General features: G+C 42.9%; 1 protein-coding gene across 1 annotated transcript in view; it reads right to left on the reverse strand.

The window, feature by feature from the left end:
* Nucleotides 1-25,419, reverse strand: part of SLC23A2 (solute carrier family 23 member 2) — a 257,086-nt gene extending 231,667 nt beyond the window's left edge. The window contains exons 1-2 of the mRNA XM_033949751.1: nt 25,333-25,419; nt 22,240-22,302 (exon numbers count right to left, since the gene is read on the reverse strand). The gene's annotated coding sequence lies outside the window, so the exon portion shown is untranslated. The remainder of the gene's footprint in view (nt 1-22,239; nt 22,303-25,332) is intronic.
* Between the last annotated feature and the right edge of the window lie 246 nt (nt 25,420-25,665).

Below are 25,665 nucleotides of genomic sequence, written 5' to 3' on the forward strand. Positions count from 1 at the left end.
ACCAGGTCTTACGGCAGGCCTAGTGGAAGCCTGGAAGGCATCGGGAGGGAGGGAAGGATAGGGTGCAGAGCATAGCAGGGCACTTAAATATTAACCCCCCTGGTTTATATTTGAGTCAATCTGTAGTCACCATAAATGTGCAAAGGCCCTGATTCTATATAAGGTACTGTTGGCAGCCGCTGCCTTAAAAATCACCTCCGATTGCATGTCAGTCACACAATGGTGCCATTTATAGAATCACACCTTCGGAAAAGGTAGGTGCCGGAAATGTAGGCTAGGGTTTTCAAGACCTACTTTTCTGGTGCCTACCTTTCACGTTAGCTGGAGCTTATAAATGTGCTGTATCAATAGTATATACAGTGTTAGATGACTATATGCTCAGAATCATGGAAGTGATAAACGGGGAATAAACCCCGGCACTACCGCCTCTGAGCATATAGTCATCTAACACTGTATATACTATTGATACAGCACATTTATAAGCACCAGCTAGAGTGATTTCTTTGTTTGCAAACACGTACCTTTATCACTCTATTTTTGACAATTTTAGTCAAACTCCTTTGTTTATACCTTTCATGTTAGACATTGTAGAACACCTCCATAGGCGCAATTACATTTTTTAGGCGCCTATGTTATTCTCTTTTAAAGGTTTTGTTTTCTTTTTTTTAACTGCATTTTCAACTTAAGTTAGGCGCCTAACTTAAGGCACCGTTTATAGAATTTGAGCCAAAATGTCTAGTCGCAGCTTTAACTGAAAGAGAGGTGTTCAGTATAATGGATAAGAATGAAGAGAAGAAGCAAGGGAGGAGGAGAGTAATGTATAAGAGCATCTGATCTCTGGGGCAGGCTGTCCCAGATTATCTGCAGCACTTCTTGGACTTTGACAATTGTTTGCAGTTGAGTGGAGCTTATGAGAGGTCTCCAACATTGCTCCCCATACAAAAGTCTGCATCATTGTGATGTCATTAACAGTAAGTTGATTGTCACCATCTTCCCATTCTCCCCCAAATAATGGTGATCTTACAATGTAAACATTTTTGAATATGTGAAAATCGCTGGGTGAAGGCCCAATAAAGAACAGAGGGAGCCGCCAGCAGCACTAACTTGTTCCAGCTCAGCAGGCAGCCTCCTCAGCCAGCCAGTGTCCTGCACCGACAGAGGGGTCCTTGGAGGCCCAATAAAGAACAGAAGGAGCCGCGGTATGCGGCCCACGGTTGCGTGTCTGAAGAGGCATGGCCAAAGGGGCAGGATTCACCCTTTTTGAGCCCCTTCAGAGCCCATAAGGAATCGTGAGAGGACTGAGACTAAATCCTTCTACCATGGGTAAGAGAAAAGCAAAACTTCATCTTCTAACTTCAGGTTCAGGTCCAATGGATCGTTATCTGTCAGCTTCATCTCCATCAGGGATAGAAGAGCAGATAACTTTAAGTATGCAGTCAGCTTCCCTTTCCTCCTGAGGCCCTTCACCACCTCCCCAGGCTTTAATTTCTGTTGGAATAGTAGAGACATCCTCCAATGCTGAGGATGTAACCTCTTCCTTACAATTGTCTAATGTAACTAGACTTAATATGGTTGAGCAAATAAGTGAGGTGAGGACTAAAGGATTGACCCCTGTCCAGATGGTCAAGGAGCCAACCCTTGATGTTCTTCCTAAGGACAAAGTTATCACTTTAAATAATATATGGCTAACTATTAATAGAATCAAGTCTTCTCTGCACAGTTTTAAAATTGTGTCAATTCTCCTCAGATGTAACAGTTAAAATGAATGAGCATAATAATCAAATAGCAGAACTAGGATATAAATTGGATAAAGTGGATAAATCTGTGGGTAACTTACAAAGTATATAGCTCTATCTAACATTAAAGAGAGGGTATCGTTTCATGCAAAAATAGAAAAAAATGGAGAACTATATTAGAGTTAGGAATCTTCGTTTCTTAAATTTCCCAATCACGCATTTCCTTTCTCCTTTGGAGCTAGTAAGAATGTATATGAGGGAGATATTGCAATATTCTGAGGTGGATAATTTTCAACCTGATAACCTCTACTATGTTCCGAGGGCTTCTAGGGAGGAGGGAACGGAAGGGGAAATTGATAAACTAATTTCGCCAGATAGTCTAGACCTTTCTCAGTTTTTAGAATCCTCTAAAGACACAATAACAAAATGTGCCACACTTTTGGTAGCTTTCAAAACAGAGTTAGAGAAACAAACTATTTTGAAATTGTATTTTACTTAAAAACACGCTCTGTTTTGTGGCCAAAGAATTCTAATATTTCCCAATGTCTCTAAGCAGACTCAAATGAAGAGGAAGCAGTTCCTGGCACTTAGGGCTAAGACTTAAGACCTTAGTGGTAGGAGCAACCTTCTTCTTAAAATTTCCTTGTAAATGCCTTATTTCATATTCAAGTAATAAATATGTATTTTTAGATCCAGTCCAGTTGGAAGGTTTTCTAAAAGATAAGGATAATTGAAAAAAATGTATAGAAGTAGACCACATTCTGCCTACTTAGTTGATTTCCTTTATTAAATTTATGTTGCTAGAAGGAAGGTTCTGACGGCCAGATAATGTGGGCTTGATCATTAAATGATTTTATTTTCCTTTTTGTAAATGTTTATGATGATACTGTGCAATTTCCTGAGTTTGTTATATACATAATTTGTAACAAATGAATAAAAAAATATATATATTACTGGGTAGTTGCACTAAAAAGTCTATAACTTCACCATGTTTAAAGAACAATCTCATTCCACTTGGCACAGACAGACTAACAAATAAAGCTGTAAAATTTCACGTTGAAATTCTAAGCAGTTGTGAAAACAGCAAAAAACTAAGAACGTTATCCAATATGCCTTTTTATAGGATCATTATTCTTGGATGGTTAAAGCTCATAATCATGATTATTCAGTTTAAATATAAAAATTTCTAGTGGGGCCTCAGGGTCTGAAAAAGAACTCAGTGGGAGATGGAAGGCGGAAGGCTTAAAGTTCACCTAGGGAACCCAATACCCTTGTACCTACTCAGAAACCAGAAATTTTCTTTTTCCATCTGACACCTTGTTATGAATAATTTTAGAGATTGCTACAATTTGCACCATTAAGATACAAAAACAGGCACTAGTAAAGATTACAAGCAAAACAAGTGAATAATTTTTAAAGGTTCAAATTAGTAGATATTTATTACATGGACATCAGGAGGTTCAATGTGGGTTAGCAGTGGAAACCATTTGAGTCACATTCCTTAAGGATACCTAAAGATGAACATCTACTGTGTTTGTATGGCTGCTTCTGATAAGTAAGACTGAGTAGCAGAGCTAGCATTCTGTGCATCAGTAATGCCAGTCAATTTCATATAAAAGACTGCTCTTGTTTTAACCTTGACTGCAGTGGTGTGGAAAAGGAGATTATGTACTTACCCTGGTAAACTCTTTTCCAGTAGATAGATGAGACATTCTAGGCTGTAGGGTTATTTCCCTTTAGCCACATGCTGCAGTCGGAATCCACTCTGGATTTTTCACTCTGCCTCTGTTATACTTCACTTTCAGTCAGTACCCAAGCACATAGAGCCACCCAATACACGTGAAGTAGAGGCACCTGTAGCAACAGGCTCAAACAAAGTGTTTTGCTCAAACAGTAACATTAACCCCCAACAAAGGCTTCAAAGGAATTCAGAAACTACGCCTCAATAAATGGAAACAAATATACAAATTCTTCCCAGCCCCCAAGGGCTGACAGGCATACAAGAATCAGCTTGGAGAAGCATAAACAGATTGAAAACTGTAAGCAGGCGCAGTAAAGACATGACAGGAGTTTAGAATGCCTCACCTATCTACTGGAAAAGAGTTTACCAGGGCAAGTACATATCTCCTTTTCCAGTGCAATAGGTGAGACATTCTAGACAGTAGGGATGTACAAAAGCAGTCCCCCAAAAAGCTAGGAAGGGCTTACCGCGTCAACCCTTAAGACCAAGGACCCGAAAGTGGAGTCCTGACTGTTGCCACATCCACTCTATAGAATTTGGAAAACGTGTGAAGAGAAGACCATGTTGCCACTCTGTCAGGAGAGACAGTTCTAGCTTCGGCTCATGAAGAAGCCACACTCCTGGTAAAATGTGCCTTCACGGAAACAGGAAACTGTTTCCAAGAAAGAATGTAGGCAGATGAAATGGCCCTACAGATCCATCTGGAAATCATGATCTTGGAAGCGGAAGCAATGTCCAAGAAGTAAGCATCTCAAAGGGGCTCAAAAGGAGCCTTGGTAAGGCTAGACAACACCCAGTTATGGTCCCAAGAAAGGAAAGAATAGGTAACCAGCGATCTGACACAAAGAGCCCCTTTCAAGATGTAGCAAAAACAGGATGAGCCACCAAGGAAGATTGACACTCCAGGTATCTAAAACAGGACACCATGACCACTTGGACATCGACTGAAGAAGTGATCCGCTTATTGTTTCTTGCCGAGGCCATGAGGTCAAAGCGGGGCCAACCCCAGCGCCCCACTATCACTATCACTATTTGCCTGGATCCAGAATCTGTCTGCTGAGGAAGTCTGATTGAACATTGTCTAAGCCCACAACATGCACTGCTGTCAATGCTAGGAGATGACATTCCACACAGAGAAAAAGGAGGCGGGCTTCCTGAGCCAGAGAAGTACCTTTGGTCCCTCCCTGGCGATTGACATAGGCTACTGTCATCGCATTGTCAGAGAAGACCCTGACTGCTTGGCCCTTCAGAGTCTTCTGCAATCTCATCAGAGCTAGTCAAATGGCTCTGATCTCCAACCGGTTGATTGACCATTTATGCTGAGAGGGCATCCAACACCCCTGAACAGGACAACTATAATGGGCTCCCCAGCCCCGAAGGCTGGCATCTGTCATCCCCATTAGAGAATGACACGGTGAAAAAATTGGTCCCCGTCACCGCCCCGTCCCCGTCTCACCATCCCCGTCACCGCCCCGTCCCCGTCTCACCATCCCTGACACCGCCCCGTCCCCGTCTCACCATCCTCTTCACCGCCCCATCACCGCCACTGCCACCCCATTCACCGCCCCGTCACCGCCACTGCAATCCCATTCACTTTTCTTTATTTACGTATAAAGGAAACATTCTTTAAAACTTTAAAACTTAGTTAAATATTAGTTAATAACTATACAAAAACAAAACACGCAGAGAAAAAATTAATTAATATAAATTCTCAAAACTGACACATTTTGATCACTAAATTTAAAATAGTTATTTTTCATACAGTTTTTCAATCACTAATCTTCCACCACCCCTGGGGCTAGCAATGCAAAAACAAACACGACATGTACTTTAAATGCTTACAATGTTAGCCTATATGGTAAGTAGATCTCCCTACCGTGATTAGCATAGTGACCGCGGCTACGGCTGCAAGTCTCCCCTCCCCCCAGCGATCACGGCAGGAGGGCACCCAACCCCTCCTGTAGACCCCCCCAACGGCCCTCCCGACAATCGCAGCAGAAGGGTACCCAACCCCTCCTGCAGGTCCTCCCAATGGCCTCCCCTAAGATCGCCGGCAGGAGGGTACCCAACCCCTCCTGCTGGACCCCCCCCCAACGAACCCTCCCACCCCGGAACCCCCTTAGTCTTACTTTCCAAGTTGGACCGGACAGCTCCTCGCTCGTCTGGCCAGCAGGCCTGCCTCCGTCCAAATGAGGCGGGCCCGCCCCTCCCCTCCCCTGCCTCCCAATGGCCTCCCCTAAGATCGCCGGCAGGAGGGTACCCAACCCCTCCTGCTGGACCCCCCCCCCAACGAACCCTCCCACCCCGGAACCCCCTTAGTCTTACTTTCCAAGTTGGACCGGACGGCTCCTCACACGTATGGCCAGCAGGCTTGCCTCCGTCCAAATGAGGCGGGCCCGCCCCTACCCTGCCCAACCCACAGGATCCTAGGGCCTGATTGGTCTAGGCACCTAAAGCCACTCCCGCTATAGGAGGGGCCTTAGGTGCTTGGGCCAATCAGGCCCTAGGATCCTGTGGGTTAGGCAGGGGAGGGGAGGGGCGGGCCCGCCTCATTTGGACGGAGGCAGGCCTGCTGGCCAGACGAGCGAGGAGCTGTCCGGTCCAACTTGGAAAGTAAGACTAAGGGGGTTCCGGGGTGGGAGGGTTCGTTGGGGGGGGGTCCAGCAGGAGGGGTTGGGTACCCTCCTGCCGGCGATCTTAGGGGAGGCCATTGGGAGGACCGGCAGGAGGGGTTGGGTACCCTTCTGCTGCGATTGGCAGGAAGGGTTGATCTGACAAATGAGGAGCACGGTGAAACACAGGTAAATAGCGGTTCCTAGAAGGGGGTACATTGGCCCGCGGGGACAAACCTGTTCACCGTTTCCGCGGTCGGTGAATGGCCTTGTCCCCGTCACCGCAGCGACTGCTAGTTTTCTTCCCCGTTTTCGGCGGTGACCCGCGGCTTAAATGCGGTGGCCTCGGGTAAACCGTCACCGTGTCATTCTCTAATCCCCATGACCCAGGAGGCAATGTGTAGCGGTACTCTCCACTCTTCAATGCCTGCTGACTCACTGATAGATCACGCTAATCACTACTAAAGATTATATTATTTTACAGTCTCCTTGTTTAAACTTTTAATTATTTACTTTTAATTATTTACTTTATTTTAATCTGTGTTTCAAGTTATAATTTTGTACCTGTTTTTTTAAATCAGCTTACTTGCTCCCCAAAGGGGCCGACGACTCCGCCCACTATCCACCACCGGTAGTTCCTTTGCCTTTAAATATCCCTGCTTTGCGGCGCACACCGCAAAGGCACGCGCCTTTGGCGCGCGCCAAAGGAGCGCACCTAAGGAGCAGGTCCTGCTCCTTTATGCGCTCCTTCATGCAGCGTCTTCATAGCTTTTTCTGCCTTCATTTCTTAACGCTATTAACACCGCTAATTCTTATTCTATCTCATGCCCATCTACAACATCTCTCTTCGAATTCCCAACCAAGAAGTTATAAAAATATGTCTTCAATTCCCTCTTTTTGGGGCTGTCGACCTTTCAAGCAATCTTCCATTATCACAGAAACTCTACTCAGATCTTATACTATCGTCCCTGTTAGGCCCTCCCCTCCCTCTCCTACCTTTCTACCTCATTCCCTCTCTAAACTTAAAATAGGTTTAATAAACGTACGATCCCTAAAAAACAAACATCACATCATACATGATACCATTATCCAACATAAATTTCAAATTCTATGCCTCACTGAAATTTGGTTAACCCAAGGTGAAGAAGCATACTTAACTCAAGCTTGTCCCCCAAATTACAAGGCTATTTTTCAACCTCGTTTAAACAAGAAAGGAGGTGGAATAGCAGTTGTCTATCACACCTCTATTCCCCTCCACACCAATTCCTTAAACATATCGGCTTCCTCTTTAGCTGAATCTCTCCCATTTTCTATTAAACTCTCTCATACTTTTAATTTCCTTCTTATCTATCTTCCTCCTCCTGTAAACAAAACTTCACTTTCAACTCTTATTTCCGCTATATCAGAATTTAACATTAAATATCCAGACTCCATTATCCTTGGAGACTTTAACATTCACTTTAATCTGCCTAACCATCACAACACTTCAGAATTTCTAACTCTGATCTCTGACCTTTCTTTAACTCCTCTTTTTTCTTCGCCAACCCACACAGCTGGCAATACAATAGACATGATCTTCTGCCCTATAATTTATTCCGATCTATTTCATAACTTTCAATTCCATCATTTACCCTGGTCTGATCACTTACTTATCAGTTGGCACTTAGATTCTCCTGTATCCTCTAGTATAGTTCAAAAATTAAACAAGAACGACACTTACATAACCCGTAATACTAATAAAATCACTCTTACTTCCATCCAGAACCATTTCAATCTAAACCTCACTGACTTTTCTTCTCTTCCTCTTGATGAACAAACCTCTCTTTGGGGTTCATCCACCAACTCCCTTCTAGATTCCCTAGCACCTCAACAGGAAAAAAAGAAAAATACTCCTAACCTGGCCTATAAAAAACAATCTTGGTACAACGAAAACCTAACTATTTTACGTAGACAGCTTCGCTCCATAGAGCATAAATGGCGAAAAACCAAATTACACAATTACTTAATTCTTTACAGAGAAAAATCTTCTTGTTATAAAAAAGCCATACAACAAGCCAAAAAAGAATATTTTGCAAAACTTATTCTTTCTACTCGCAACTCTTCTACACTCTTTAATCTTGTTCAATCACTTTCAAAATATTCTACTAAAAAATTTCCTCAAACTTCCACTCCCTCTGCAATTGAACTACTAAAGTTCTTTGATAATAAAATCAAGAATATCAGAACACAGTTTGATACTCCCTCTTCTTCTTCTTCCCCACACAATCCCAACGATTCCATTACTCTATCTTTCAGTACTTTTTCTACCTTTAAAATGCCCTCTCTAGCCAATTTACTTCTCATATTACAATCCCTTACTACTCCTAACACTCCTTTGGAAAGTATTCCACCTTTCATCCTAAAAAAATTATTTTCTTTCTTTGGCCCATATCTTTGGGACATGATATCTAAATCACTCTCCAACAGCTTTGTTCCCACGACATGGAAAACTGCCCTTGTCTTCCCAAAAATTAAACATTACAAATTAGATCCTGCCATTCCAGCAAACTATCGACCTATCGCAAACCTTCCACTTATATCAAAACTAACGGAAAAAATCATTCACACACAATTATCTGAATTTATTGAAAAAACCTCTACTTTACACCCCTGTCAAACCGGCTTTCGTTCTTCTTATTCTACAGAATTATCTCTATTAGGCTTAATTTCAACCATTCACTACTATCTTGATCATCAAAAATCTGTTCTTCTTATCTCACTTGATCTCTCTGCAGCCTTTGACACCATAGACCATTCTCTCCTCTTAAACAGACTTAAAGAATGCGGTATCACAGGCGCCGCATTATCCTGGTTCTCATCCTATTTCCAAGAACGCAGTTTCAAAGTTTCTGCCAACAACGAAATCTCTTCTTCCTTATCTTTAACGTATGGTGTCCCACAAGGTTCTATTCTTTCTCCATTATTATTTAATATATTTCTATCGCCTCTCTTAACCTTAGCACAATCTATTGGATTCACGATCTTTGCCTACGCTGATGACATTCAACTACTTCATCCTATTAATACATCTAATAATTCTGATATCAAATCTATAAACAATAAATTGGATTCAATAAACGACTGGCTTCTCCTCAATAAACTTGCACTCAACATAGAAAAATCTCGCGGTCTTGTATTTTCAACCAAAAAGTTAGAAACTCTCCCAGAAAAAATTTCTATCAAATCCATCCCAATCCAAATGGAGACAAAAATAAAACTCTTAGGTATTACCATTGATAACAGCCTTTCATTCCATGACCATCTAAGTACAGTAGTAAAAACTTGTTTCTATAAACTCTGCTTAATACGCTCACCGACTTCAATGTTAGAAACTGAATCTATCAAAATTCTTGTCCATTCACTGATTATTTCCCATTTAGACTACTGTAATTCCCTTTTCAATGGATTACCACAAAAAGAAATTTGACGCCTTCAATTAATCCAAAACTCGGCTATAAAACTTATTTACAACTTAGGCAAATATGACCATGTCACACCAGCTTTGAAAGATGCTCATTGGCTTCCTGTGACACATCGTATCACCTACAAAATTATTTTACTGACATTCAAAATAAAATCTTCACACTTGCCATTATTTCTTCACAAATTACTCATTCCTCAATATTCCTCTCGAACTCTGAGATCTACAAATCAAAATTTTCTTCTAATTCCGTCTATAAAAGAATTTTATTACACACGAAAAATAAATTTTGCGGTATCTGCCCCGACATTATGGAATTCTCTTCCACAACCACTCCGAGAAGAACTAAATCTTGATAAATTTAAGAAGAGCTTAAAAACATTCCTATTCCTCGACGCATTTTCCTCCGTTTAAACTTTTCTTTATTATCATACTTTTACATACTACTCTACATCACTTACATTTTTTCCCCACCCTATTTGTTATAACCCTAACCTTACTATCTCCATTTCTTCTCTCCACAATGTAACTTTACCCACCCTTTCCCCGTCTGCCCTCACCATCCAGTTTGTTATGTTAAAGTCATTAATGTTCACTACATATTTTAATTTAATTAATATTTTATAATTATTTGTACCTCTTTTTAGAAAAAAAATTTTTTTTTTAAATTTTATGTAAACCGGCTAGATATTTGCTTGATAGTCGGTATATTAAAACTCTAATAAACTTGAAACTTGAGTGATTGCAGAAGAAGTCACCAGTCCATGCTCGCTCATGCTTCCAGAGTCCAAGGTAGACAGGCCTGCAAAGGCATTCCTGTGCAGAGCATAGCGAGAGAACAAAGCATGCTGAAGAGAACGCATGTGTGCCCTTGCCCAAGGAACTACATATAGTATTGCAACCATGGATCCTAGAACTTGGAAAATACCATGCAGACAGAGCAGGCTGCTGTTGAAGGGAAGAAATCTGGGCACACAGTTTCTGCCTGCGGGCTTCTGGTAGATAGACGCCACTGTGTCGAAAAGCACTCCCTAGTATTCCAGCGATTGTGTGGGTGTCAGTTGACAATCCAGCCCAGGTCCTCCAGCACCTGGAGCACCTGCTCCATCATGTGCCATCCCTTGGACAGCGAGGGAGCTCTAATTAGCCAGTCGTCCAAGTAAAGGTGAATCTGGAGACCCATTTTTCACAAGTAAGCTGCCACAACCACCAACACCTTGGTGAAGGTCTGGGGTACTGTCAACCAGCCCAAAGGGCAGGGCCAAGAAGTACGTAAATTGGAAAGAATATGGTGTAAATCAGGGAAAGATGAGGACAGACTTATTTGGCGACTAAAGGTTAAAGAGTATAAAAGAATGATTAAAGAAAAGTGTTGTAAACATTATTCCCAAACCATTAATTCTCCTACGTTGAATAGCAAAGAACTTTTCAGAATAGTCAATTCTCTGTTTGATATTGATCTACATCAGGGGTGCCCAACGCGTCGATCGCGATCGACCAGTAGCTCAGGAAGGCAACGCGAGTCGATCGCGGAGCCTATCCCGGGCTCTGTGATAGACTCGTGTTGCCGTCCTGATCTACGGGCCGATCAGCCTTCCTCTCCAGTTTTCTTTCTCCCTAGGGCCTTTTAGCTGGGCGATCCACCCAGCTGTCATCTGCCGCTGCTGAACAAAAAACCGGGTCCTGCCTTCGCGGAAACAGAAAGTAGGCAGGACGAAGAACAAATGCTTGTCTCCCGCATTAGCCCGTAGCGAACGCTTGCTTCAGGGCTCTCAACATGTGCGTGCCGGCTTCTCTTCTCTTCCCTCCGAAACCGGAAGTTATGTCCGGGGGGGGGGGGGGGGGGAGAAGGGAAGCCGGCGCGCACATGTTGAGAGCCCTGAAGCAAGCGTTCGCTACGGGCTAATGCGGGAGACAAGCATTTGTTCTTCTTCCTGCCGGGTCCTGCCTACTTTCTGTTTCCGCGAAGGCAGGACCCGGCAGCATTTCCCCTAATAGGTCGATCGCGATCTTGGGCTGATCAGCCTTCCTCTTCCCGATGGCAGAATTGACATCAGGGAGAGGAATGCTGGTTGGCCAAAGCAGGGAGAGCTTGGGGCCTGTTATTGGTGGCGTTTGGATCCTGGTCCCCGATGGCAATGGCAGTGGCAGTGGCTTGGGGGAGGGCAGGGAGAAAGAAAGAAAAAGGGCAGGCAGGGAGACAGAAGGAAAGAAGAGAAACAGAAAAAAATGAAAGGGAGGCAGAGAGAAAGAAAGGGCAGGGAAGAGGAAGGAAAAGTTGGGGGAAGAAATGAGGTCTGGAGGAGAAGAAGCATACAGGCTAAAAGAAGGGAAGAAAGATTGTATGCACAGTCAGAAGAAGAAAGTGCAACCAGACTCATGAAATCACCAGACAAGGTAGGGAAAATGATTTTATTTTAAATTTTGTGATCAAAATGTGTCTGAATTTATATCTGCTGTCTATATTTTACACTAAGGTCCCCTTTTACTAAACCGCAATAGAGGTTTTTAGCGCAGGGAGCCTAGGAGTGTCGAGAGCAGCGCTGGGCATTCAGCGCAGCTCCCTGCGCTAAAAACTGCTAACGTGGTTTAGTAAAAAGGGAGGGAGTATATTTGTCTATTTTTGTATGGTTGTTACTGAAGTGATAGTGCATAGAGTCATCTGCTTTGACCTCTTTGAAAACCCTGGAATAGGAATGATGATTAACATTTTCTATGCGTACAGTGTGCGTTGTGTTTTTTTTTTAATTTTATTGTTGGTAGATCATTGTGACTTGGTCATTTAAAAAGTAGCTCGCAAGCCCAAAAAGTGTGGGCACCCCTGATCTACATAAACGTTCTAATACAGATCTCCCACCCTCTGCTGCAAACTTAGCCACAAAAATTCATAATTTGAGATTGTCTCCTGTACGTACAAGCATAGATCTACCAATCACTCAATTTGCTTTAAAAAATGAAAGTTCAACTACTGATATGATCTGGAATCATTTTGAAAACCCAGATTGGAACCAATTTCTCAAGCTTTACTCAAAATATGCAAAATCCAATAGCCTATTAGACAACTATCCATCGACTATCATGAAATCAGCTCCCTTCCCCTTCAAAGCTGAACTCTTTAACTGGGTTTCTTTATGTATGTGTACTGGCTATTTTCCGGTGGAACTTTGCCATATCCTTGTGACTCCTAATATTCAAAACTCCAATGAATCAGTTTCTTCGGCTGTCAACTACAGACCTACTGCCAACATACCACTTTTTCTTAAACTAATGGAAGGACTGGTTAACATTGATCCCATGAAATATTTAGAGAAGTTCAGCATTCTACATGACTCCCAGTCTGATTTTTGCACAAATTACAGTATCGAAACAGTCTTAGTTCGTTGACTGATTACCTTTTCAATTTGTTTTCCCTGGGAAAAGCGCACTGGTACTTACAGTTCAACTTGAGCAGTGCCTTTGACCTTGTTAACCATGACATTCTGCTTAGATGCCTCGATTCTATTGGCATTTCTGGACAGGTACTAAACTAGTTTACAGGCTTCTTAAAAAAAACATTTACCAGGTTCACAGTAAAGGAACCTTCTCTCAGTCTTGGTGTAATCCCTTGGAGTTCCATAGGGCTCCCCTCTCTCCCCTTCACTTTTCAATGTCTACATGGCATCATTGGGACAAATGCTATCTGACTTAAAATTGAAATCGTATATATACGCAGATGACATTACAATTATCATTCCCATAACCTCACTGACACAAGAGACAGAACAACTCACCTCATCTGTCCTCACTAAGGTAGAACAATGGACTATGTAATTTAAATTACAACTGAACTCAGAAAAAAACAAGATTTTCTTGGCAAGTCCTAATTACAAGATCATGAATACCTCTTTGAGATTAAATGGGCTAGATTACCCAATTAATTCTACTATCAAAATCCTTGAAGTCATCCTGGACTGATGCTCGACTTTTGAAGATCATACTAACGTTCAGGTTAAAAAATGTTTTTTCACCTTATAGAAACTTCGTACCATGAAACACTATTTTGACTTCCTCTCCTTTCGACTGCTGGTTCAATCTCTGATTTTAAGCATCTTAGATTACTGCAATATTATATACTTGAGATCCTTTAAGAAAACCATCAAATGATTGAGAGTCATTCAGAATGCTGCCGTCCTTCTGATTTATGGTCTCAAAAAAATTGGATCATGTAAGCCCATATTACAAAAAATTACACTGGCTGCCACTGGAAGCAAGGGACATTTTCAAGTTTGCCGGCCTCTGCTCAAAACTATAACAGGTTCATCCCCAATCTACCTGTCACACCATTTTGAATTTCCAAGCACCATTGCACACGTAGTGCCTACCTGTTTGCTTTTCCATCATTAAAGGGCTGTTTCTACAAAAGATTCATTGATAGATCACTACCATTCCAAGCAAGCAAATGAAATAAATGTTTAACCAACTTCATTTCAAATGAATCCTCCTACCAAACCTTCAGGAAGTCAATTAAAACCTATCTCTTTGATAAATTTCTCTGACTCCTTTCCTGTCTTGTTGTATCTTTGAAATGCTTCGGGATAAATTTTGACATGCTAATATAATTTGAAAGTCTTTTTTGTAACATCGCTGTCTGTATACAGTCTCTTCCTCTGTAAACCACTCTGAACTGCTTGTGGTATTGTGGTATACAAAAATAAAGTTAGTAGTAGTAGTAGTAGTAATGATGTTCCAGCACATGAATATGCAAAAGTTTGTGGTGGGTCAGGAAAATGGGAATGTGCAAGTCCACCTCTGTGAGATCCAGAGAGGCATGAAACTTTCCTGAGGCCACTGCTGAAATGACCAAACACATGGCTTCCATTCGGAATCGAGGAATCTTGAGAGCCGGATTCACATGCTGAAGATCCAGAATAGGTCTCCAATCTTCTGAGCTTTTCTTTGGCACGATAAAGTATATGGAGTATCTGCCGGAGCCCGAGAGATTGGGCGGTACTGGCTGTAGCCTGAATATCCTACCAGCATTGAAGGATGGCTTGAACCTTGAGTTTCTTGACCGGGCGACTAGTAGAGTCCACAAACCAATCTGGCAGAGGCCGGGCAAATTGCAGCTTGTAACCCAACCTAAGAAAGTCCAAGACCCAAAGAGGAGCAGCCCTCTGCCTGGTGCTATTGTGCCTCTTCAGCAGGGAGTGCAGAACTGGAGTGGGGAAGATAGGAAAACCTGTAGCCATTATAACACCATCAGTAACCCTGTGAAAATAATCGTGACATGGCACTTGCATATGGTCGGAAGCGCTGGGAACCACAAAATCAGAATGGCCAGAATCCCAGGAGGGTCTGGGTCTGCTATCTGGCAGAGTTTTAGGGCGATGCTAAAAATCCAAGATGGCCACTGTCTCAAAATTCACGCCAAAATCGCAATATTTTTCATACTTCCCAAACTCTAAAAGTGGTGATTTTAGGCATTTTCAGGGGGGAAAACATAGGTGAACATTCAGAAACACTCGAAAACTCACTTTTCCAACCTCTCCCAATTCCTCTCACAGGCTGTGACGCGACAGAACATAAGAATTGCTGCTGCTGGGTCAGACCAGTGGTCCATCGTGCCCAGCAGTACACTCCCGCTGCAGCCCTTAGGTCAAAGACCAGTGCCCTAATTGAGTCTAGTCTTACCTGCATACGTTCTGGTTCAGCAGGAACTTGTCCAACTTTGTCATGAATCCCTGGAGGGTGTTTTCCCCTATAACAGCCTCCGGAAGAGCGTTCCAGATTTCTACCACTGAAGGTGGAGTTACAGAGCCCAGTGAAGTATAAAAGAGGCAGAGTGAAAAATCTAGAGTGGATTCCTTCTGCAGCATGTGGCTAAAGGGAAATAACCCTACTGTCTAGAACAGGGGTCTCAGGGCCGCAATCCAGTCGGGCTTTCAGGATTTCCCCAATGAATATGCATGCGATCTATGTGCATGCACTGCTTTCAATGCATATTCATTGGGGAAATCCTGAAAAACCAATTGGATTGAGGCTCTCAAGGAGGGACTTTGAGATCCCTGGTCTAGAATGTCTCACCTATTGCACTAGAAAAAGAGATTATGTACTTACCCTAATAAGCTCTTTTCCAGTAAATAGATGAGACATTCTAGACAATAGGTTTATTTCCTCACACTCGCATTCTCTGCAGAAGGAATCCACTCTAGATTTTTCACTCTGCTTCTGTAGTACTTCACTGATCGGTTTAACACCATCTACAGTCAGTGTCTAAACACCGAGAAGTATCCACATATGTGAAGTGGAGCCACCAAATAACACGCTAAACAATGTGCTCTGCTGAAAGGAATGAAACAGTACCATTAAACCGCCAACACAGGCGCAAAAGAAGCACAGCACAACTCCCCAACAAAAGGAACAAAGGCTGAGTAGCCTCCAAGAAACAACATGAAGAAGCATAAACAGACAAACTGCAAACAGGCGCAGAAAGGACAAGGCGGGAGTCTAGAACATCTCGCCTATTTACTGGAAAAGAGCTTACCAGGGTAAGTACATAATCTCTTTTTCCAGTGCAACAGGTGAGACATTCTAGACAAAAGCAGTCCCCCCCCCCCCCAAATAGGCTTGCTACACCGGCCCTTAAAACCGAGGACCCGAAGGCTGAGTTCTGCCTTGCAGCAACATCCACTCTGTAAAACTTGACCAACATGGGAAGAGAAGACCATGTTGCAACCCACAAATCTCACAAGGGACAGATTTCGCTTTGGTCCATGAAAAAGCCACACACCTGGTAGAAAGTGTCTTAACGGAACAGGGAACTATTTCCCATAAAGAATGTAGGCTGATAAAATGGCCTTATGGATCCATCTGAAAATCATGGCTTTAGAAGCAGGAGCACCCCACTTAATCGAATGAGGCAGCACAAAAAGATGGTCAGAGAGGCGAAACTCATTAGTGACCTCCAAATAACACAGGAGAACCCTACAACCCTTCAACAGGCGGTCCTTAGTCGGGGAACCTGTCGGCAGAAAGGCAAGCAAACACACTGCCTAATTAACATGAAAAGCCAAACGGCCTAGAACAGGGACATAAGAACATAAGAAGTTGCCTCCTTTGGGTCCATCGCGCCCAGCAGTCTGCTCCCGCGGCAGCCCATCAGGTCCATGACCTGTAAGTGATCCTTTGTCTAAAACCTTTCAATCCCCGTTATTCTTCTATCTAAATCCTTTCATAATCCTATCTCTATCTCTACCTCTATCTATATCCCTCAATCCCCGTATCCTTCAGGAATTTGTTCAATCCCTCTTTGAATCCCCTTAATGTACTCTGTCCTATCACATCCTCCGGAAGCGCATTCCAGGTGTCTACCATCTTCTGCGTGAAGAAAAATTTCCTAGCATTGGTTCTAAACTGGTCCCCTTTCAATTTCTGTGAGTGTCCCCTTGTTCTTGTAGTTCCCAATAGGCTGAAGAATCTATCCCTTTCCACCTTCTCTATGCTCTTCATGATCTTATAAGTCTCTATCATGTCTCCTCTGAGTCTCCGCTTCTCCAGTGTGAAGAGCCCCAGCCTTTCTAGCCTGTCTGCCTATGAAAGGTTTTCCATACCTTTTATCATTCTTGTCGCTCTTCTCTGAACCCTCTCAAGTATCTCCATGTCCTTCTTTAGGTACGGCGACCAATATTGGACACAGTATTCCAGATGCGGGCGCACCATCGCGCGATACAGCGGCATGATGACTTCCTTCGTTCTGGTTGTAATACCGTTCTTAATAATACCCAACATTCTGCTTGCTTTCTTTGAGGCTGCTGCGCATTGTGCCGTTGACTTCATTGTTGTGTCCACCAGCACACCCAAGTCTTTCTCAAGGTTACTTCCCTCTAGTACTAATCCCCCCATTTGGTAGTTGAACATCGGGTTCTTTTTCCCTATATGCATGACCTTGCATTTCCCTACATTGAAGTTCATCTGCCATTTATTCGCCCACTCCTCCAGTTTGTTCAGGTCCCTTTGTAGGTCCTCACATTCTTCCACAGTTCTAACCCTGCTACAGAATTTAGTGTCATCCGCAAATTTTATAACTTCACACTTTGTCCCCGTTCAATTAATAAATACATTGAACATTCTAGGTCATTAATAAATACATTGAACAGCAGCGGCCCGAGTACCAACCCCTGCAGAACTCCGCTCGTGACCCTCCTCCAGTCCGAGTAGTGGCCCTTCACTCCAGGGGTGTCAAACTCAATCACATAAGGGGTCAAAATCTAAAACACAGGCTAAGTCGTGGGCCAAATTTATTAAGATACTTAGGGGTCCTTTTATTAAGGTGCACTAAAGGGTGCGCTAAAGATTAGTGCATGCTAAATGCTTAGGCATCCATTTTATTCCTATGGGCATCTTAGCATTTAGAACGTGCTAAATCAGTTAGCGCAACTTAATAAAAGGACCCTTAATTTTAGTTTTTGGGGAGTGTGTGCTGCTCCTGGGCAAGTCACTTAATTCCCATTGCTCCAGGTACATTATAGAGTGCGAGTCTGCCAGGAGAGAGAGGGAAAAATGCTTGAGTACCTGAATATAAACCACTTAGACTATAAGTGGTATATAAATACTATAAATAAATAAATAGTAGAAGTATAGGGTTACAACCTCTCCAAACCCCACGATGGCTTTGTGGTGTAAACAAAATAAAGACTTTTCCTCTCTCTTTTAGGTCCTAGTTCACACTTGCTAACACTAGCTCTGACAGGATGCACATTTCAAATCTGACATATTGTAATCACAAAATAGAAAATAAAATTATTTTTTCTACCATTTGTTGACTGGTCATTTTGTTTTCCCATCATCTTGGTCCCAGTTTCTTTCTTTCCAGTGTCTGCTGTCCATTTTTTCTCCTATTCTCTCTTGTTCCATTCCCTCCTTAAGCCTGTCTCCAACGTATTGATTTTTCCCATTCAGTTTTCTTAACTTTTTCTTTTTTGCCTCTGTCCACTCAAATCTCAGTCCCTAGCTCTCCCATTTCCCATCTCACACCTTTCCCAGCCTCCTATTTCCTTCTATCTACTACCCATTACCACAACTCTCCTCCTCTCTCCCTGAGGTCCAACATTTTGCTCCTTCTCTTTTCTGTTCTTCTTCCCTCCTCCCCCCTTGATGCTGAACAATGAGATGAAAGGGGAGGAAAAAAAAAAAAAAAAAGAGATGCTGCATCTCTCTCTCCCTTCCATCCCCAGGCCTAACATTTCTCCCTCCTTTCCATCCCCATATCCAACTTCTCTCCCTTTCTATTCCCAAATGCCCCCCCCCCATCCTATCTCTCCCAGTCTGCCTGTCTCCCTCCTCCCAGGTCTACTATTTCTCCCTTTCTCTTCTCAACAGTTCTCCCTTCAAGTATCTCTTTCCCTCATCCTCCACACCATCCTAGGTCCAACTTCTCTCCCTTCAGAACATTGCCCACCATCTCTCTCTCTCTCCCTGTCCTCTGTTTCTGGCCCCAGAGGCTCTCCCCCCATGCCCAATCTGGCACTGCTTTTAATACTATCTCCCTTCCTACTTTAAAAAAACAAACAAACAACAACACACACACACACAAAAAAAGAACCAGTTAGTCTAGAAAGCTTCCTCAGCCCAGCATATCCTCCCCCTTCACGGTCCAATGTTGCCATCACACTAAAAAAGTGGCTCGCGGCACTGCTGCCAGAACTTCCCCTTCTCATGGCCCAGCATGTCTTCCCTCCAGTGCCGGTCCGATGTCACCGTAATGCTGAAAAATCTGCTGCCTCAGCAGATACAGCAACATTGTCTGTAGCTCCCCTTCCTGCTTTCCATCTGCCGTGGTCTGTCTCCAATAACACCGCAAGGCCAGAATCTTTCCAGAAGGAAGAAAGGCAAGAATCAGCAAAATCAGAGCTGAATATGGATACACATGGACTTGGACGCACCCATATTGGAAGGCCTTCCACTCCGTAATGTACTTCGACCCACCTGGATGAGTTCTCAGACTGTAGAACAGCCATCTCATATGCTCAAAGGTTGCATGCTCAAGATCCAAAGGCATTGGAACTAGACCCTGATTGAAAGGATCTGAAGAAGCACTCAGCCCAAAGGCTGCAACCCACACACCTGGGTGTTCAAATTGAAGCCACCAGCATAATGCGAACAGGAAGAACCAGGATCATCTGAAGGACATGGTTGACCAACAGCCCAGGAGTAAAAACAGACAGGAGAAAGCTCCTGCTGCCAGCACTCCATCTTCCGGAATCATGAAGAGGCCTTGAGATCGATGCTGAGACTCCTCCAGCGCTCCACAATCATCTGAAACGCCTGTTGGATCAGGATCCACTTGCCCGGATCCAGAGCCCGTCCGCTAAGGAGGTCTGCTTGCACGTCATCCACTCTCACCACATGCGCACTGTCAAACAAGTAATCAAAGGGGTAAGGATCAGCAGCCGGATCCCCCAAATCAGGAGTAGGCAGATCAACAGCCAGATCAGATGGAGGTGAGGAAACACCCGAAGGAACCACATAATAGAAGGGAAAGGAGACTGCTCAGGAGAAGAATACACCTTTTAAAAATAAAAAAAATTTTAAAAAAACCAAAACTGAGTATAGAACCTCATGATTTTTAGAGAAGGTATCCAGTTCCTGGGGCATGGAGTCACCCTTAGATGACTTAAATTTATGTGTCTTAGACTGCAGAGAGTCCACAGCTAGGCTGACTGAAGAACCAGCTGTGCTGAGCCCCAAAAGCAATGGAGGTCAACCCGCTGGGCTGGCTGAGCATCTGATCATCGACTTCTGTGGGGGAAAAGCTAAGCCGGTCACTACAGCCTCCCCCCCAGCTGCGCCACACGGCTTCTGGCACAAGGATGCTCTAAAACCACTAAATTTGCGCACTAATCCTGGCATTAATTCACATGAGGAGACACCCAAGGACTCCATCCCAGCTGTTTTCCAGGCGAAAATCGCAGTTTTGAAGAAGCAGGGAGAAGAAAAAAAGATCGCTAAAAATCCAAGATGGCCATCTGCACCAGATTCACACCAAAAACGCAATATTTCTCACACTTCCCAAAGTCCAAAAACAGCGATTTTAGGAATTTTCAGGAGGAGGAACATGCAGAAACTTAGAAAATCACACTTTAAATTTTCCCTGATGTTTCTCACAAGCTGTCAGCTAGCTCCTTGTACTCACTGTGACCTGATACACTGGAATCCACCTGTTCACAGCTCTTATTCAGTAGCTGTATAAGTATTCACTGCCACAATGCTGGAAATGCTCTCACAAAGCTGATCTTCGGGCTGCCGGTCAGACTAAAGTCTGACTATGCCTCCACCCCAGCGGACCACCGGATGTGCACCAGGACAGGCGGAGGCACGAAAATGCAGCCGGCACGCTACAGAACATCACCGAGTCCCTTAATCATCCCTAACAGTGTGCGCTCGACCCCTGCTTAACAGAAGGTGAGACTATTTCAGGGACGTCCCCGAGCTCCAAGGAAAACTATGCAGACTGGCTAAAGGTACCCAAAAGGGATCGGCCTGTCAGGTACCTACTGTGAAGTCTGTGAATTCTCAAGTAGGCAAAGCTCCAAATTTTCTTCAAACACGAAAATACCCATAAAGGAATTGAAACTACATCAAATCTGAAACTTGAATTTAAAATAATAAAATGGGGAGAGCAGAACACATATAACTGCAGATGTATGCAGAAGGAAAGACAGTTGAGGGTGCTAAACCAATCAGTGAAGTATTACAGAGACAGAGTGAAAAATCCAGAGTGGATTCCTTCTGCAGAGCATGTGAGTATGAGGAAATAACCCTATTGCCTAGAATGTCTCACCTATTGCATTGGAAATGCCATTAGTAAGTTAATATACAGTGAACAATATGTAGATATTTCAGCTAAAAATCATGAATAAATGGCTGACTACAAAACTGGACACGATGGTTTTCTCTGGCCTTTTTCAAAATAATGTTAGTATTTGGGTAGAGCTTCCATTTTTTTTCAAGAAGGTTTCCAAAAAATGCAAATCACTGGTGAGAATGTTTGCTCACGTTCTTTGGCCTGCCAAACTAAGGCCAAATCAGTCATATATATAAAGAACTGTGTCTTTGCAAGAGGAGGATCACCATTATAAATAAACAGATATCAAAAACATTTCAATGAAAGGACCCACATTTGGGAGAAGTCCATTGCATAAACTACTAATTTTATCACCAAGATATGCACAAAACAATGGATTACTGATTATAGAATTGTTTTTTTTTTTCTTTTTACATAACAGATGACTTTGGAGTGTTCAGCAACATTTCTATGCTCCATGCAAAAGGTTCACAGAAGTATTATCGGTAGTTCTTATATTCAGGCCTGATAGCTGGCCTCAACTTGAACAGTCCATGACAGAAATAGAGCAATTGTATAAGTATTCTAGCAATCTAAAACCTTCTATGACACTGAAAGTAGAGCAGAGTCAGTAGCTGCATGTGCTGAATGAATGGAAGGGGAACAACTCTTCCCTATACTCTTTAGCAGATGCATGGAATCCTGCAAACTACTTGATGCCATAAAGGTCCTCTCACATTCACACCTCCCTAAGAATACATCAGTAACTTCCCTTATCATATGAGAACTTTACTAAAAGATATTCATTCAAATGGGCAAGTCACTTGACTTACAAGGTTTAACATAGGAAAGCTCAGTCTTATTCCTACCTTGTACTACAATAATGATGTACATCCTGGTACAAGACTGTCACTCATGTCTTCCTGAAAATCCTATGAATAGAACAAGAAGAGCATACTTTAGTGTCCAAACAAAAAATTAATTTGTTTAAAAAAAAACAAAAAACATTGCTGTAGACCAGGGAGAAGAATTCACAAACAAACTTCAGGAGCTTTATTCTATTTTTATCTTGTTTGTTTTGATAAAGTCAGATGAAGACAGAATAGTGTGAAAGCAGACACAAACCATAATATTGATCAAAAAAGGTCCTAATATCTCTTCTAATAGATAGGTGTGTCATTCTGGAAGGATAGGTAATATAATCATGCTTGCAAGCCATGCAGAAGGAATCTACTTCAGCTTTTGAATACCTCTTCCTTCACTAAAGGGCTCTGCTGCCCCTTTCATTTTGTACCAAAGCAGGTAATAGCCCAATATAGAAACACATGTGAAGGAGGGGTACAGAAAAACTCCCTGAACTACAACTCTGTTCTGCTCTGAAAATATAACAAATATGTTAAACATCACTATTGAACAGGCGAAACATCAGAACAATCATGCCAACAGAAGCATGTATGGAACTCAAGTATTATCCCAATGAGATACAGCAATTGTTAATACCCTTAAGGTCTGAATGGCATCCAAATTTCAGGTTGGACTTGAACTTTCCGATTGAGACAGTAGGAAGGCACAGGAGATAACCGACAGAGAGGGACTAGAAAATATATTAGCAAGGTAAGAACCTAAACTCTTTTTTCTACTCAATAGGTGTGTCATTCTGGATGGACAAGACATACAAAAGCAGTCCCAGAAATCTATGGCGGAACCACTGTGCCAGCTCATAACACTGAGGACCCAAAGGTGGAGACCTCCTTTGATGCTACATCCACGTCGTAAAACTTGGAAAATGTGTGTGGAGTGGACCAAGATACTGCCCTACAAATCCCTTCCTGAGCTTCTATGCCCATTAAAAAGCCACATTTCTAGTCAAAGTCAAATGCGCCTTTATGCAGACTGGTGACTGTTTTCCACAGGCAATATATGCTGACGAAATGGCCCTACAGATTCATCTGGAAATTGTGGCCTTGGAAGCCGCATCTAACCTGCCAAGTGAGCACAAAAAGATGGTCAGATATCTTGAGGTCACCAACGAGTTCAGGTTATTGCAGAACATACAAATTGCCATACTGGGACAGACTGAAGGTCCATCAAGCACAGTATCCTGTTTCCCACAGTGGACAACCCAGATCCCAAGGAGCAAAACAGATTTTATGCTGCTTATCCTAATAAGCAACAGTGGATTTCCTCAAGCCACCTCAAAAATTTATCTAAACCCCGCTAAGTTAACTGATTTCACCAAATTCTCCAGCAATGATTTCCAGAGTTTAATTACACATTGTGTGAAGAAATATTTTCTCCAGTTTATTTTAAATCTACTATTAGTAACTTAATCACATGCCCCCTAGTCCTAGTATTTTTGGAAAGAGTAAACAAGTGATTCACATTTACTCTTTCCACTCAACTCAGTTATTTTATAGACCTCCATCATATCACCCCTGAGCTGTGTTTTCTCCAAGCTGAATATCTCTAGTCGCTTTAGCCTTTCCCCACAAGGAAGTCGTCCCATCCGTTTTATCACTTTCATCGCCCTTCTCTGTGCCTTTTCTAATTACACTATCTTTTTTTGAGATACAGCAACCAGAATTGCACACAGTATTTGAGGTGCAGTTGTACCATAGAGCGATACAAGGACGAAATAACATTTTCATTTTTGTTTTCTAATCCTTTCCTGATGATTCCTAACATTCTATTTGCTTTCTTAGCCGCTGCTGAGGGTTTTAACGTATCCTCAACGACACCTAGATCCTTTTCCTAGGCAGCGACTCCTAACATAGAACTATGCATCAGGTAGCTATAGTTTAGGTTCCTCTTTCCCACATGAATCACTTTGCACTTGCTCACATTAAACTTCATCTGCCATTTTGATGTCCTGTCTCCTAGTCTCACAAGGTCATCTTGCAATTTTTCATAATCCTCTTGCGATTTAACAAATGATGAAAAAGCAAACTATCCAGACAACAAGGTAGAAAAAAGTGTTTTATATAGAATTTGCTAACTGAAATATGTTAGCTTTGGGATATGTACATCACAAATATATTTGTATTGTATTCATTAGCGTAGCCACACAGCTGATTTGGGGGGAGGACTGGAGCCCAAAATGAATGGATAAGCCCCAAGCTTTCTCTCCACCCGAATGCAAAATACAAATACTTGAGCAGATGGGGATCCCCAAGCCCTGTCAACCTTAAGACCTTTTCCTTCAGTCTGACAACCAGAAATTTCTAAGCTTGGCAGCTAGTGGCCATATCCCCAAGCTGCTATTGCTGTCAGTCATGTATGAAAGATCCTCCAGCTCTGAAATACTGCTATAAGCTGAAGAACTAGGAAAATTCTGGCTGCTGGACCCGAGGGAGGTGGTCATTAGCTGGTGATGTTTGGGGATCCTCATCAGTTACAGCAAGGGAGATGTTTATTTTGAGGAGACCTAAGCACAAAATGGTATGCCCAGCCCCTTCTCATGGGTATGCCATCCATTGTGCTCAGTACAAAATGAACTTGCAGAGTTTAACGTTTTGGGGTTTCCAGTTCAGTTTTAGTATTCATATTTCTGTTTCTAATTTAGGATCTATTGCTCTGTAGTTGGTGAAGATCTGTCTTTGTTTCGTGTGTGAAGAAGTCATTCAAAGTTGTTTTATATATGATAGCAATGGGTGGGCAAATTGGGAGAGGGGCAGGTAGAAGAGCGGCCCCCTTTAATTTCTGCCCTAGGTCCCAGCATGTCTAAAATCGACCCCGGGGGAGAGAAGAAGGAAAAGAAGAAGTAGCAGTACTAAGTTACGTGCATTAGATGTCTGACCTCACATGCCATCACGGGTTCAAGAAACCGCTACAACCCAAGCGACTCTCCCCTCTTACTTCCACCCTCCTCTCCGCTTCCAGGTCCACTATATCTCTCCATATCCATTTCCTCCTGCCCCGCGGTCCGGTATGTTCACCCTCCATTCCCCTACCTTCCGTCCTACCTTCAAGGTTGCCTCTGAGGTCCCCCAACAGCGACACGCATGAAACACTCGATTTAATCCCAGAGCCTTTCCCTCTGACGCGTCCCGCCCCCCTCTGACGCACTTCCTGTTTCCGGTAGGGCGAGATCCGGCTAAGAGGCTACGTCAGACGGCGGAACGCGAGAAAAAAAAAAGAGGCCTTGGGGTTACTAGCGTAGGTCACTTGCTTTGGAAGGAAGGATGAACGGAACTGGACTGGACTTGGGGGGGGGATCAGTCTTTGTGTCTGGTACTGCTGTTTTTTGGGGTTGTTTTTTTTTTTAAAGATACATTAGGCTGACGTTTACTTCACTG

The sequence above is a fragment of the Geotrypetes seraphini genome, chromosome 6, assembly GCF_902459505.1.
Source record: "Geotrypetes seraphini chromosome 6, aGeoSer1.1, whole genome shotgun sequence".
NCBI lineage: Eukaryota > Metazoa > Chordata > Amphibia > Gymnophiona > Dermophiidae > Geotrypetes > Geotrypetes seraphini.